We start from the raw sequence: 15,023 nt of genomic DNA on the forward strand, positions 1-15,023 counted from the left end.
GCTGCTGAGGGTGCATATTTTCCTGGCTATTTGATGGAGATGCATTAGCTCCTGTATTGACTCCTGAGAATGCTGCTTGTAACAGGACACTGATTTGAACCGCTGCCCCCTTGAACCCAGCAGTCCAGTCCAGTTTTCCATCTGTGCCTCAAGAGAATTAATTATACTTAAGTATAATTAAAAATCAAAGCAAATGGAGTCAAAATGGGAATGCTGGTATGTTTTCCAAACAGTATTTGATCCTTCTCTGAAATTAGTATACGTTATTTTGATATACTTACCTTTTCTTTCCCTGCTTTTCATTTTAAATTAGGACATTCCTTCTAAATTATTGCAATTTTTAAGTAAAATGAAGTGGGCAGTGTTTCAACCTGTTCTTAAAGTAATATCAAGATATAAGATCTAAAATCAAGATATAAGAATATTCTTTTGAAAATGTAAAAGGAGAGTTTCAGGATTATGAGTATTTTTTAAAAGCAAAAAGCCAGATATTGCTGCCAGCGTAGAACTGAAATTACCAACGCCAAAGAATAATAGTCTATTACTCGGTTTCCTGCTTTTATTAGCTTGCATGAGTATTATGACTGCCATAGAGTATCTGTTCTGCTGCGAATGTGTTTGACAACAGCCAGACAGGTTCCCTCTGCAGAGCCGGCACCAGGCCGGTATCTGAGCTGCTGCTGCTGCTTGAAATTCGACAAGGCATTTCTCCAAAGCTGGTCCAAAGGTGGTAATAGCCAAGATTTATCTTGGTAATTTTGGTCTTGGCCCATTGGAAATGTTTTTTAGCCTTCAGACATGCTGCTGGTCAAAGCTTTCCAATGGGATGTGAGCCATAGACTTTCTCAGTCGTCGTAGCTGAGTTATTTTGCTACTCAGCTATGCAGAAGCAGCAGGCCTTTAGGCTAATTAATAAATCATCAACGCATTTGTGGTGTGAAAAATGAAATATTTATGCTTGCCAGAGTAATATTTCTGTCTTGCAGCCCCATGCTCTGTTGATGCCTGATGGAGGATGAAGTAAATACCAGCTGGTGTAGAATGAGCAGAATATAATTACTTTCTACAAAGTTAACTGAATATTAAAAATAGAAGTCAGAGAAGCTGGCAAAAAGAGAAATATATATATATACATTGCCTGAAAGGCAGGGCATAGCCAGTACATAAAGGGAACACTTGCCTAACTAGTGCCGTGGGGATAGAGAACCTGCAGGATCCATATTGTGTACAAATGTGTCACGCCGAGGTCTTTTTACAGAGCAGTTAGTGACCAGCTGGAGTAGTTAAAAGGCCTGAAGGGAAGCCAAGGATACTCTAATGTTCCAGTCGGTCATCATTAGGGGACCAGTGAAGGACTTAAAGCATCAGATGTTGTTGCTTTTCTAAAATGTGTCCACTATTTAAAAAAAAAAAAATACTTCTAGGTTTTAAGGTGAGCAGAGCTAGTTTTGCTCTTTATGTTCTGACACAATAGTAGATTTAAGGGAGCTGTGCGGGGTGTGATTTTTGCAATCACTGCCCCAGTCCTTCACCACAGAGTGAATGTATGAGCACCAGGCCAATCAAACAGCTTGAAGAAAAACATTCTCATATAGCAGAGGGAGGATTTAACCCCTTATGTGAAGTGGAGACTCTTTACAATAATCAGCTAAGAGCAATCTACACAAGAGGCTCATTTTGCATGCTGGCAGTTACAATCAGGGGAATTGAAAGAGCAAGCCATCTACAAAAGCTATCCAGACAGGCAGAGGGGTGGCATTGTGCAGGTCAGACATCACCTTCCCCCCCTCCCGGGGCGGGTTTGAGGGTTGTGTGTGGGGGGGGGGGGGGGGGGCAGAAAATTTATTCTGACTCTTTCCCTTAGGCCTGTGTGCACAGTCTGAGGATCTGATGAAAGCCAAATGACCAAAATCCAAGAAGAGCACTCTGTTCATGGATTTTTTCATTTGCTTTCATAGATGTGAGAGATTGTGGTGTTCAGGTGTTCAAGGTAAGTTGAGCAAATGAGCTTCTGAGGCTGAGCCAAACCTCCATGCCAGACCCTTCAGGCTGGTAGCATGTGCTATGATATGTGTTCATGTTCAGTGATTTATGTTAGAGTCAATATGCAAGGACAGACTTCTAACCTGGATCATTGGTCTGTCTTGCAGTGGAGCATTTATCTCAAAACAGAAAAGGAACACACTATTCCCATCTGGTCTTGATGTTTCTGAAGTCAGGCAAGTTTGCATACAAACAGTGGTCAGTTCATCCAACTGTTCCTCCTACATAACAAGCGTCACATGGGGAGCATTTGATATCACAAGAAATAACAAAGGTTAACTATTTGTGTCTTTTCTCTGTTTGCTGTGGGATATGCTTACAGCAGTGATGTTACTCTTTAGTAGTAGAGGTGCCCTTGACATAATCTGAGGACTACATCATCACAGACTCACGGAGTAGTTGGGGTGGCAGGGACCTCTGGAGGCCACCCGGGCCTACCCCTGCTTAAGCAGGGCCACCATGTCCAGGCAGCTTTTGAAGACCTCCAAGGAGGAGACTACAACCTCTCTGGGCAGCCTGTGCCAGCACTCCGTCACCTGCACAGCTAAGAAGCACTTCCTGATGTACTTGTGACCAACCCTGTGCTGTGGCACAAAGCTGTCCCAAGGTACGTGCTCTCTGCCCTCCAGCACCTTGCTGGAGGAGTGGAAGACGTTGGAGCTTTTGCCACTTTCCTCCCCATCACTGCAGATGTGTGAGCATCAGGGAAGTCATGCAGGGAGGAAGAATGGCACACAGGAAGCTGAAAGTCCCTGTCCCAGGTGGCAGCAGCAGAAATGGTACAGACAGAACCTCTTAGTCCCCTCATGATCAAACTGCCTGCTGAGTATGATTTGAGTAAAACAGTAGTACGGGTATGGAGAAGGATGAATGTACCCTTTTGCACTTGTCTGCCAGGAGAAAATAAAAAAAACATTCAAGGAATATGAGAAATATATATATATTTCAGGAGGAGATAAATTTAAATCTTCTAATGATATTTTAAAAAGATGTTAGACCTTTTAAGAAAATCCCTTTAAATAGAAGAATTAGAAAAGTAGTAAATGACCTCTCCTCTCCTCTCCTCTCCTCTCCTCTCCTCTCCTCTCCTCTCCTCTCCTCTCCTCTCCTCTCCTGCAGCCTTTAGAACTAAATGTCATATTTTAGCTCCATGCTTCATGTTTGCTTCTACAAGAACAGACAATTTAAATATCAGTTATTATAGCTTGTCAATAAATTTCAGAATCTAAGCAAATCTGGCAAACATGACTGACAGCTACAAATTAATTTAGCTTTGTTAAATAACCAGCCAGCACGGCAATGCCATTGCTGACACGCATCAGGGTATAACACTAGTAATTCAGAATGTGAGCTGTTGTGTTGTCATGAAATACAAATTATGCAGATCTTACTCCTCTCCTAGGAAGAAAGAAATCTTTGAGGCTGTGATGCCCGTTTGGCGGAGTAATCAGTAATCCAGAATGCGCTGTGGTTTTATACTTAACAGAGCAGTGGTATGGTTTAAAATAAAGCAGGCTATCATCAGCGTGTAAAATCATAACCACTAGTGTGGATGGTAAAAATTAGTATTTGCTGCAGAGAAAGAAAAGAAATATTGTGGAAATGAAGGTGCTCACAAAGTTAAAAGTCAGTCAAAAGCCAGCAGGAGCTACCAGTAGGTAATCAGAATTTTTGAATAGCAAGTCATTTATTTAAGCACTTAAATAAAGTCACAGAAGACTAAATACAGGTGTGTGTGAAACACTAGGCTATATCCACACTGGGGTGTTGTACCTGCAAATAGTAATAATATTAACGATGATCTTCCACGTTAGAACTACCAGATGCTTTTGTTGCAGAGTATATGATAAACAAGTTTTTTGACAGTATTATCTAAAAAAAGAAAAACAAAGAGAAACTGTGTAAGCAGTTGTTTTACTCAGAGCAGGTGGCCAAATAGGGATGATCTAAAAATTACCAAATTTCTTATTTTACTGATGTTGTTAGTCAGTTGCATTGGGTTGTAAGCCCTAGCAAGTGCACAAGGAAAAATGGGTGTTCCTCTCCGCATCACAAATCAGTATTCTTGTCTTCAGGGGCATCACGTTGTACTCCTAGTGAAGTAGGTCTTGTTGTCTTCAGCAGGGTTTGCCAAAGCTATCAGGGCATTCAGGGCCTCTCTCTGTGTGTGAAACGCTGGACGGGGCTGTTGTCACAGGCTCATGAGTTGCTCTGCACCTGCTGAAGATTTATTGAGACGTGAGCTTAGACATGTCTATGATTAACATTCACACCGTGCTTTACATGGCTGCGGTTTTAGTGGCTGGGTTGGGTTTTGCTGGTGGTGGTTTTTAGCCTATTTAGCTTTAATAACCACATGTTCTTCCCACACAGTTACGAGTGATAAAGGTTGGTAGCGCCTTTCACTATTCGGTTCAGTCTTCAGTCTTTCCTGTTACAGATTTGTAGCGTGAACATTTCTCTGATACAGGCAGGATGGTGAAGATACGATACAGCTATGAAATAAAATTGGTTTGATCACCACTGACATAACTTGAGCCAGAGCTGCCCTGTATTAGAGCTGACACAATGGCCATTTCAGCCCTAATGTGTAGGGAAATGAATGCCACTGTATGAATTCCATTCAAATTTTCTAGCAGTGTTTCACTTATTTGGTTTTCTCATGTTTTGTTGTTGTTGTTATTGTTGTGTGGTTGTTTGTTTTGTTTTTATTTAATTTTCACTGTGTAACAGCAAAGAAATTCTATCTGGACTTATCATAAGGACTTATCATACTCCTCCACCTGCAGAGGGATTCAGGCTGATATATCTCCTCTGGCAGAAAGCATTAAGTCATTAATCTGTAAGAAATGCAAAAGGCCGCAGTTAGCTCAACTGAGTGTTAGTCCCAAGGTTTAATGATGCTGGTGCAAAATTTAGCACTGTTAATTATTTCATGGAGACATATAGTGATGTTTCTGTTGTTTTAATCATTTTAAGAGGAAAGTCAGCAAAAGTTTACTCAAGGGCTATGAAGGATCAACTAAAGTTAAAAAATTTATACCTCAGTAGAGAGTCTGAGTAAGTGAATCGAGGGGAGATGTGATTTGTGGATCTCAGAGGAGAAATAAAGATATTATAGGAGAAAGAGAGACACTGGAACATTTTGATAGTCAATTTTATTTAAAACCATTCAACCACAATATGACTAATTTACTCTTATAATTCATTTGGACTTTCATAGGTGTTGTGAGAGCAATATTCTGAGGGGAGAAAATTCACATTTCTCTGTATGCTCTAGCGGCCACCCCAGGATGTATTTTAGGTAACCTTTTCTGTTTATTTGTCATTCATCTGGCTCAGCATCCTTCAGACTACTGTAGGATTTTAGTACCAATTGGATCTTCCTGGTGCTGAGCTGGAACAGAAACTCCAGCTGTTTCCTTAAGGCCCAAAACAGAAGGAGGTCTTTGTTTTGACAGAGATTGCCATGTGGCAGCCTAGGCAGAAATACCCACTCAGAGAGGAAGGCTCTTTGAAAGTCAGGAAGTGTTCTGAAGGCCTTGGATACTTGCTTAGGCCATTTTCCATGGCTGTAATCTTAATAAACCAAAGTTGTTCTATGAATTTCATTCCTTTCAAATCATTCCTGTGATGTCTTTAATTTCAGTCACAACAGTCTTGTCTTACCATGTATAAAATTAATCTGTTACCATAAAAAATGCAATGTTTACCACTGTTAACCTGCTGGGTCACTAGGGTCAGTGCTTCATGCCCCACTCCAGCTCACCCAACGCCAGTGTAACTGTGCATTTGGTAGTAGCCATTGTAGTTAGCTGAAAATGTTCTGAGATTCTTCCAGTTCACATGCCATAAACATATCAGATTATTTTTTTTCTGCCTGTGAAAACAAGCATCCAAAAAAGAAAGAAAAAAAAAAAGTGTGGTATAAATAGAATATGTAATGAAATTGGCCTAAGTCGGAAACTCATCAAGCTGGAACTCAGATGCTGTAAACTCAACAGGTAATAGACAAAAGGTCATCCTATTTCATGGACATTGCTTTGAGATAAAATAGCTGTTAGAGTTAATAATTCTCACTATAAATCTTAATAACATAAAGAGCTTGGTTATACAACTGTAGTTATTTTTATCTCAATGACCTTAATTATTAATGTGAACCCTTCACTGTAACAGATTTTACTCTATCAACTGTATGCCCAGAGTATGGAAGTGCCCCAAATGACCACTAGGGAAAGGAGTAGGTACCATTAGCATATTTAATTTGCACTGAGTACCTTAAATCTACAGTGAATGAGATCTATCATAATGAGGCTTACCATCAAATCACAATATTTCAGGGGAGCCATATGGAGCACAGCTAGCATGGAGTCAGAGCCTGGATTCAGTCTAGCTTTCAGACCAGAAGAAGGACTCCTGTGAAAGAGCAGCCTGTCAGGAAGAGGGTATCTAAGGTGGTCTGTGTTTAGTTTGAATTTGAATGTGTCTGGTTCTGGGTTGCTTGACAACATTATGTGTAAGCATAGGACATTGTTTCTGATTTATGGAAAACTTGCTTTATTTCTGCGCTGCCTTGTGGAAGAACTGAAAGTTTTTGATTTGCATGGAGGAAAACTGAGGCCCGCCTTCTGGGATCAGGGGCTAAACGTTGGTAATTCACCTTATTAGGCTTCCAAAATGAGCTCACTAGAACTAATCAAAGTATCATAAATCTCATATCAAGGTTATCTCCCCCTTCTTTGCATGGAGAGAAAAAAAAAAAAAAAAAAAAAAAAGGAGAGAATTACAGGGAAGACATCAGGTAATCCTGAAGTTACTGCCATACTGACTGATTCATTCTGGTATTATCTAGTGCTTTCATAATTGAAAGTAAACTTTCTCTCCCTCTTAGAATATCAACTTCCATCCATAGCATCAGAGCATCAGATTGGGCCTGCCCTGGGTATAACAGTCATTTGTCCCAGGACTGGCAAACTCCTTCACCGTTGCTGCTGTGTTCATGAGAGAGGTGGACTTGGGGGTTAGTTTTTTTGTCTCTGGGACTTAAATAAGTTGGTCAAGAAGTCTGATTCAAATTGCTGTAATTCTGCAGGCAGCAAGTGTCCACTGCATGTGTTCTTCCATTTCCAGGCAGGCGGCTGGGATAAGATTTCTTATTTAGTTTCTGAAAATAGGAAGAAAATATTGCTCCTTCACTTCCTATTCAAATACTGCACGCTGCAGTGGGAGTCTAGACACCTACTTCATTTTGGGCATTGTGTTCCCACAGAAGTTCAGCAGAACCATCCCTGGTCACAAGCAGCAGTGGCACAGCCTTGATAAGTAGAATTTAACCTGGGTCACTTCTCTCCTGGTTGTGCTCCCTAGACACAGAGTGATCGCATAACGCTAGTCCTCTAAATCTAGTCCTAATGCATACTGCCTTTCCCTCCTTACTCACAAAATCACTCAATTTTTGAACAAAGCATCCCTGAAGCTTTGCTCCAGCCTGGGAGTCTTGTACACCTTCTTTCTGCAGCAGACTAGTGCTCTGTAACCTAATATGAGATTATTTACTTTTCAAATTATCTATTTTTGGAAAAGTAATGAAATCAGGAATCCTACTTCAGCATATCATCATGAAATAACCTTTGGTGCAATTACTGAATGCCAAGAAGGAAACTATTTTCAACTCCCTAAGAGTTTTGTTCACAATATTTGGAAATACTAACCTTTATCTACCAATTTATGTCTTCCTGCCTTTTTATCCACCATGTAAAGAACTCGTCTGTCACTCACTCAAAAGGTCCATTTTTCATTTCTGGGCAAATGATTGAACTGCAACCTTAACAAATCTGTACATAAATATGAGAATACTCTCTTTATTCCCATTTCTGATTTTTCATATGATCTAAGAGATTAGCATACTAAGCACTCAGGATTTGGGTTTTTGAAGAACACGGAGTGAACCACTAAGTATTTCTGATGATCTACAAAAAGCAATAATGCCTCTTTCCTTTTGATGTGTCTATCAGGAGCTCAGATTCCTGATTGCACAGTTCAGTCTTTAACCTTTCCTGGGGTTATATTAATGAGTCTTCTCTGAAAACTGAAATACTTAGCATTTGGGATATTGGTAAACTATCCAATTCATAAATATATATGTGCATGTAAATATATATAATGTGACAGAATATATGAACCTTTAGGTATCAGCTGATAAGCATGCTGTCAGCAATAGCTTATAGGTGTGAGGTGTGAAGAGGTAAATAAAGTTACATTTTTTAGACCTTCAGAGCTCAAGATGGTAAGTTCTGTGCTCATTTTTTTTTTTTTTTTTTCAAGAAAACTCTTGCTTTATGACAAATATTTTTTTAATGATTTTTTTTGTTAATGAAATTTGCATTGCAGAAAGATACTTATTGCAAAGTAACTAAGAAGACTTTATAATGACAATCAAATGAATAATAACTTTTACAACATTCTTCACTAGCATACTACATTCCCTGGTGTTTAGTTAAAGATGAACTACATGAACTGTTACACTTTATTAAGTGACATAAGTAGAGAAGGATGTATGGAAAGCAAAAGCAAAACATTTGTAAGAAACTAATAGAGTTAAACTTGCAAATTTAACATGGAACATTTCAAGTTTTCTCAAGTAGAGATAATCAAACCTTGCTAATCTCTTTTACAAATTCCCATCACATAGGGATAACTAAATTAAAATTAGTTCTTAGTAGGTATTAGGATTCACTGCCCATACTAATATGATAGATCTTTTATACTATTCGCTTCAATGAGTGTTCCTTTAGTATGGTTCAAGGCATCCCGAAAGCTTGCAGTGAGCTGACAAAGGTGCCTTTGAATACTTTAATTATGCATGGCCATCTTTATCCTATTTAGACTGAGACTTATCTAGATTACATGATTGGTTAGCCTTTCAGAACAAGTTGACCCTTAAATTAAAATGTTGCCTCTTCGAGGACTACCAATCAAATTAAAACAACCAGTCACATTTTAACCTCTATAATGAATTGTTTTTTAAGTGTTCTCTTTTAATGATCAGTTCCTACAAAATAATTTATAATTGTCAGCGGTCCACACTAAAGAAAATCAAACTCAATTGAAGACTGAGACTGTGATGAGCCCTTCTCTCAGAGCTTTCTGCTCTTTAGATCTATGATTTTGGTAGGATCACAGAACAAACTATAACTCTCTAAATTGGGTCGATGGATGGCATGAACTAAATAGCAAGCCTGAAAACCAGTCCTCTTCTTACCACTGCACAAAGACTTCTAACTGTATTGGCAAGAGCTATTCTTTCCCTGTTTATTACAATCTAGCAAACGTGGGGGCGCTTTCCAACATAGTTCAGTGCCTTTAGAAAAAAACTTTCTATTTTTCCACTATTTCTCTGCAGCTGCCACTGAGTGTAACCCCCATGGTGGCAAGCTCCCCTGCTCCTTTCAGGTGTTTTGCTGGTGGGATCGTCCATTTTGCAGGAGACTCCCTGAGCCCCAGCAAGGTCTGTGGCTCCAGAGAGACCATTGTTTTCTCTTCTCATTGCAAAGGTTAAGTTGATCCATAGGCAGCAAATAGGACAAGGGAGACACGTTGGCTTTCTTTTCATTTTGTCTTTCTATATATTCTCTTTAACAAAATGTGTTCTGTTGCGTACTCTCACAGTACGGCTAGCTGGCAGCACATACTTTGTATATTTTCATGCTATTTCACATGCCACTTTGCTTTAACACTAACTGTAAGAGAAATTCATGTCTGTGTTGACAAACTCACAATTAACAGATGATGTAAAACTCTAGCATAAAACTTCCACATCACTCCTTTAGCGTATGATAATAATGCCTATTACTCATATTGATTTAAGCCTTAGCATTGAAAAAGTGAGTTTTTATTTAAAAAAAAAACAAAAACTGCAAAAGTTGTAAACATGGGGGATAACCTGGCTACTAATTTCAGAATGTCTTATTCTACATTTATTTTTACACAAATATATTTAGTACATTTAAAATGTTACTTTACTGCAAAATAGCTTTTAACTAAAAACAAATTTAACAGTTAAACGTCTGTGTGTTCCATGATGCCAAGAAGCCACCTCTTTCTTTCTCTACCATTATCAAACTAGGCTATACAAAGAATGTTTCATAGCTCATTAAAAAAGGCAGGTTATCCTATAGACCTGCCAAAAGGAGAAGCTTATGATCAACAGATGAATTTAGCAACTAAATAACACAAACTGGGGGTGGAGAATTATATGCAGTGAGACTGTTTCTCAGACAAAATTACTAAGTAGAATTAAAAGGATGATAGGCAAACTCCTAAATAAAATCAGCAATAGATATCTTAGTTTAATGAAAAATAAATATATATATATATATTTAAGAAGATCTCTAAAATGATAATGCATGTTGCTCATTCCAAACTGGAAGAAGAACTACAACTTCAGATACTCTTGCTTTGTGCAAGGAGTGACACCTCTCAAGCAGGTGTCCTCTAAAAGTTCTTGGTTGACTTAACATGTGCACTGTCTTGTAATGCATATATTATTATTGATAAATAAAGAGGTGAAATGAAAGCATGCAAAACAATACCAATAAAAATAGGGAAAAAATGAAACAAAATGAAGGCGGGGAGATACACTTGGCATATTTATTTTGCTGTCATTTCCACTTTTACATGCTTACCTTGTGGTTTTATTAAGGCTTGGCCCTCTGGTTCTGGGTGACCCTTTTTGATTTTCCTACTAGCACTGGAGTTGCACCATTGAGTGGCGTTTACTGGAACAGTCAGTATTCTAGATGTGTTAGATTTTAACAGTTCATGGACTTGAACTACTAATTATTTTCCCTGTAAGCATGGGAAAAGTCTTCAAACAGTGTTTTTTTTTTTCTCTACATTTCCAGTAATAAATAGAACAAACAGAACGTGTGTTACAGGCATGGTCAACTACACTTGTGAGGCTTCGGAGAGATCATGGGCAAGTACATTCCCCAACTTTGTTTGAATGCTTATTGAGACTGGGGCATCTGCTGGGTCTTCGTTCCCATCTGGTTTCCCAGCTAGGAAAGAAGCTGAGGATTTCTGGGAAATGTTTCTCCTGTCATTCAGACTTCCATCACTTTTTTTTTGATCTATTTTATTACAGTCATAGTGTATTTGAGATTATGTACATCGCAGTCAGTAATCTGTATGTCTGCACTGTTACAAATCGGTATTGCATTAGTACCTGAATTTAGCTACATCTATTTCCATAATTCCAACATACACAGGCATAGGCTAAAACATGATTAAGTTCCTGGAAATGGTTAGTATTTTACACTGACCAGTTTAATTTAGTCTCAAGCTTGAACATAATATGCACAGGCCCCACGAGTAAGCGCTTAGACATATGTTGAAAGCACAAGTAAACCTTGGTTGTTGGTGGGGTTCTTCTTACAACTTTAAAGTAACTTAGCTAAAGCTCTGGTTTTGATGCTAGCAAAACCTAATCAGGGTGTGCTTACCTGGAAAGATTCCTTCAATTGCAAGTGAAACCAGGAGAACACTTAGTACATGAGAGAGCACAGCATCAACATTACTAAATACAGCAACAAAAAAATCAATAATTATAAATAATGAAAGTAATAGCCTTTAATGTCAGTTCCCTGTCTACTTCTATAAACTTAAGGTTGATAATTTTAGCTGCCACTTCCTTCTTTCCCATCTCCTACACTGTACATAAGGTTATATATTGTTTTTTATTAGTAGACCCCCCAAGTCTGCTAATACAATGGCCTAAATACAGAAGGGCAGTTAGAAAAGCTTTTCCTCCCCACTTAATGAAAGAGTTATTCTGAGGCTCTACAATCTAACCCAGTGATATTGATTTCTACTTCTTACATGTAAAGTAGGAAATTCTCTGTGGAGTTGATTCGGCTCTTTGTTGCCTTGAGGTTTCATAATAATTCAATTAATAGCTGAATTTCACCAAGAAGTTGCTTGGGATTTTTTTTTTTTTTTTGGATGGAAGCAAAGAAATGGCAAACAGGAGAAAAGGCTTTTCCTGGTTTAGGGTTTCGTCTTTTCAAGATTTTCACTCTTTTTGTTTTAATATTAATTTCCATTTGATCAAGAATTTCTGTTCAGCTCTGGAGACACATCAGAGCATCATTTGAAAGACTGCTGAGTAAAAATCTTTTGTCAATATTTTTTGTCTCTATATATACATACTTTTTTTTCTATTTCCTAGTAGACCTTAGCAGGAGCACTCTTCCCCCTTTTTTATGAAATCTCTCATTTTTTCCTGGTCATCAAAAATGATAATGGTGAACTACTACAAAGCTTTCCGTGCTGTCTGATCTTGTGGAATCTTAAAATTCGATTGGTGTAAACTGAATTTGCTTTCAAAAGCTCTTAATTGGTTTGTCCTGGCTTAGCATATGACTTGTAGTATTTTTGGAGGCTTTGTTTGGTTGTTGCTTAATCCTTCCCTAACTGTCTTGCTAATCTAGCGCACTTTAGATCAAGTGTTGCAAAAATGACACCGTGACACTCACTGCTTCTGTGTTTGAGCAAAAAAAAAACATCTGTGTGGCGTCTCCAGGGGATCGCAGCTCAGCCACTTCAAAGGATGGGTCTTTTAGTGAGTTAACCTCTTGATTCTACTTAAGGTCTATAGATAGATGTGCATCCTCTCTAGCTCATCATAAATGAAGCACAGTACTTCAAGGAGAAAAATCTATTATTTGCTCAGTTGCTGCCCGTACCCCCCCCCCCCCATCCCTTTTTACTTGACTGTTGCAGTATGCAAGCAGAATAAAAAGTTATTAAAGTTATTAGATGTAATTAATGTGGCCCACAAAGCAACTACTTCTAGAATATTGTACTTATGGGAATTATTGGTCCATAATTATTTACAAATTTGTATGATTTCATTATGAACTTTTCTTACTTGTCTCTTTCATTGTTTGTTTGAGGTTTACCCCTATTTATATAATTGATTTTTTCCTTTGTGTTGCAATGTACAATGTGATGATTGAAATTCTTCAGTGCCTGCATGATAGTTTTTTGTTTGGTTGGTTGTTTTTGTCTTATGTCCACTGAAGTTCTGAGGATTTAACCTGTTAAAAACAAACTTTTCATTCAGCTTCCTGCGCATGGGGATGGCTATTGCTGTTGGTTTCTAAACAAAGATACATCTTGCCTCTCATGCATAAGTTGCTTGGAAACCTCACCTTCTTAAAAAACAGTAGTTTCAGTGATGCTCTTGAAGTGTTCTTTGCTAAGCTCATTATTGCAGGAAATTCATTACTCCAGCAATACACCTGGGGAAAATGGGAACACTGTGTGGAAAGAAATGATTAATCCCTGGGACACGATCCTGCAAGCTGCCAAGTCGGGGAGCAGAGGTTATGCCTGAAGTTTGTCTTGATTCATTTTGCATTTCTCCAAGGAACAGAGCTCATCTTATTCATACAGTCCACTGAGAACATAGGGCAGCACTATGACTCCGTGGACAATGCCCCTACTGTGAAGAATTTATCAGTTTCTGTGTTAATGCAGTTCTAGTTCAGTGTGCTTAAATTTTTTCTTGTGATGGACACCTCCAACCAATCTCAAAATATAGTAAATGAGAAAATAGATTTCAAATCTGTTTCTATGTTCTTGCACAATAGCAAGCAGCTCTTTTAGGAAAACAGTTTCAGAAATATTTACTTCATTCCCTGGGGAAGTTACAAGATCTGCTGGGAATCTCTGAGAAGTGACATGTTGGGGGATTCCTTTTCTTCATGCTGGAGATCCGAAGTTAGGGTGTGGATAATTTTGTTAGTGCTTTAGAACTAATTTTCCAACTATGTGCAAAGGTTAAGGACATTTGCCATTATCCTTTAGGGAGAATTTGTTAGAGCTAAGGTTGTAGTTCCTTCTGGTGGTTTCTCTCTATATCAGGGTTAATGTTAAGGTTGTATTCCTAACAGAAGCTGAAAAACTGCAAAGATTAATTTCTCTATCTACTGTAGAAAATTGCTCATAATTTTTGATAGCAATTTAGACTTGTCAAGGTCACATCCTCCAGCTAAGCTAGGTTTAAACATATTTGGTCACCTATATTTAAGGTTGACAGCAAACAGTATTTCAAATTCAACGAGAATTTCTCATTCAGGATCCACATCAGGGTTGAAGCGAGGGCTGTGGCTGGTTTCTGGGAGCTGGGAGCGGACCTGTGGTGATGGCTGTCTCCCGCAGGACCAATGCCCTTGGCGAGGGATCTGAGGAGATGGGGCTGTTGGATAGGTGCCGCTTACAGAGGCAACTATTCACTATTAGATGTGGACGGCAGAGTTTGGTGAGCTGTTTAAAAGCAAGGCCGCCAGGCTGTGTTTAGTGATCACACATTCAGCGGCACATGACTTCTACTTACTCTTGTGGCTGGTGGGAGCTGCTTGAATAAGATTTGTCTCAGTGGTGGCACATCATTACGTGGGGTTTTGAGATCCCAGGAAAAAACAGGATTGAAAGCTGAAACGCCAACTGACAAATACAAGTTCCAGTCAGTTATAGGTGTTGCTGTATTATATTTGCCATCCTTGGAGAAAAAAGTACGGTATGTTACAGCATTATTTTATTGAAAGGCTTAATAGACTTTACTTTTCAAAACCTTCATAGCAGTCTACCAGGCTGCAATTCATCAAGAAATACATTTGATGTTAGTTCAAACTGCACTTTTATAACTTGTTCTTTCTCTGGGAACATAGTTGAACGTAAAGTAAAATACCCAGCTGCTAATAGGTTGATAGGATAACGGGGTTTTGTGATGGGAAGAGAACAGAAATGATCCTGAAGGCAACTTTGCCAAGTGTCTGGGGACAGTGCTGCTGCTTGGGGTGCAGTGTTAACGAGCTGTCAATAGTGGCAGGGAAATAGGCAGTCTCCTTCACTTTCCCATCAACTTGCAGGCTGCATCTGACCAGCAGCAAGAAATCAGATTGTACTGGAAGGAA

At 38.8% G+C, this 15,023-nt stretch overlaps 2 long non-coding RNA genes across 2 annotated transcripts; one reads left to right on the forward strand and one right to left on the reverse strand.

The window, feature by feature from the left end:
• Positions 1–1,842: 1,842 nt before the first annotated feature.
• On the forward strand, positions 1,843–12,036 carry LOC118168864. The gene is made up of 3 exons (XR_004751826.1): positions 1,843–1,990; positions 9,446–9,550; positions 10,947–12,036. It is a non-coding gene; the product is annotated as an uncharacterized LOC118168864 (long non-coding RNA).
• Positions 3,856–13,951, reverse strand: LOC118168866. The gene is made up of 4 exons (XR_004751828.1): positions 13,738–13,951; positions 11,547–11,620; positions 6,363–6,459; positions 3,856–4,263 (listed from the first exon to the last, which is right to left on the reverse strand). It is a non-coding gene; the product is annotated as an uncharacterized LOC118168866 (long non-coding RNA).
• Between the last annotated feature and the right edge of the window lie 1,072 nt (positions 13,952–15,023).

Source organism: Oxyura jamaicensis, chromosome 6 (assembly GCF_011077185.1).
Source record: "Oxyura jamaicensis isolate SHBP4307 breed ruddy duck chromosome 6, BPBGC_Ojam_1.0, whole genome shotgun sequence".
NCBI classification, from domain to species: Eukaryota; Metazoa; Chordata; class Aves; order Anseriformes; family Anatidae; genus Oxyura; species Oxyura jamaicensis.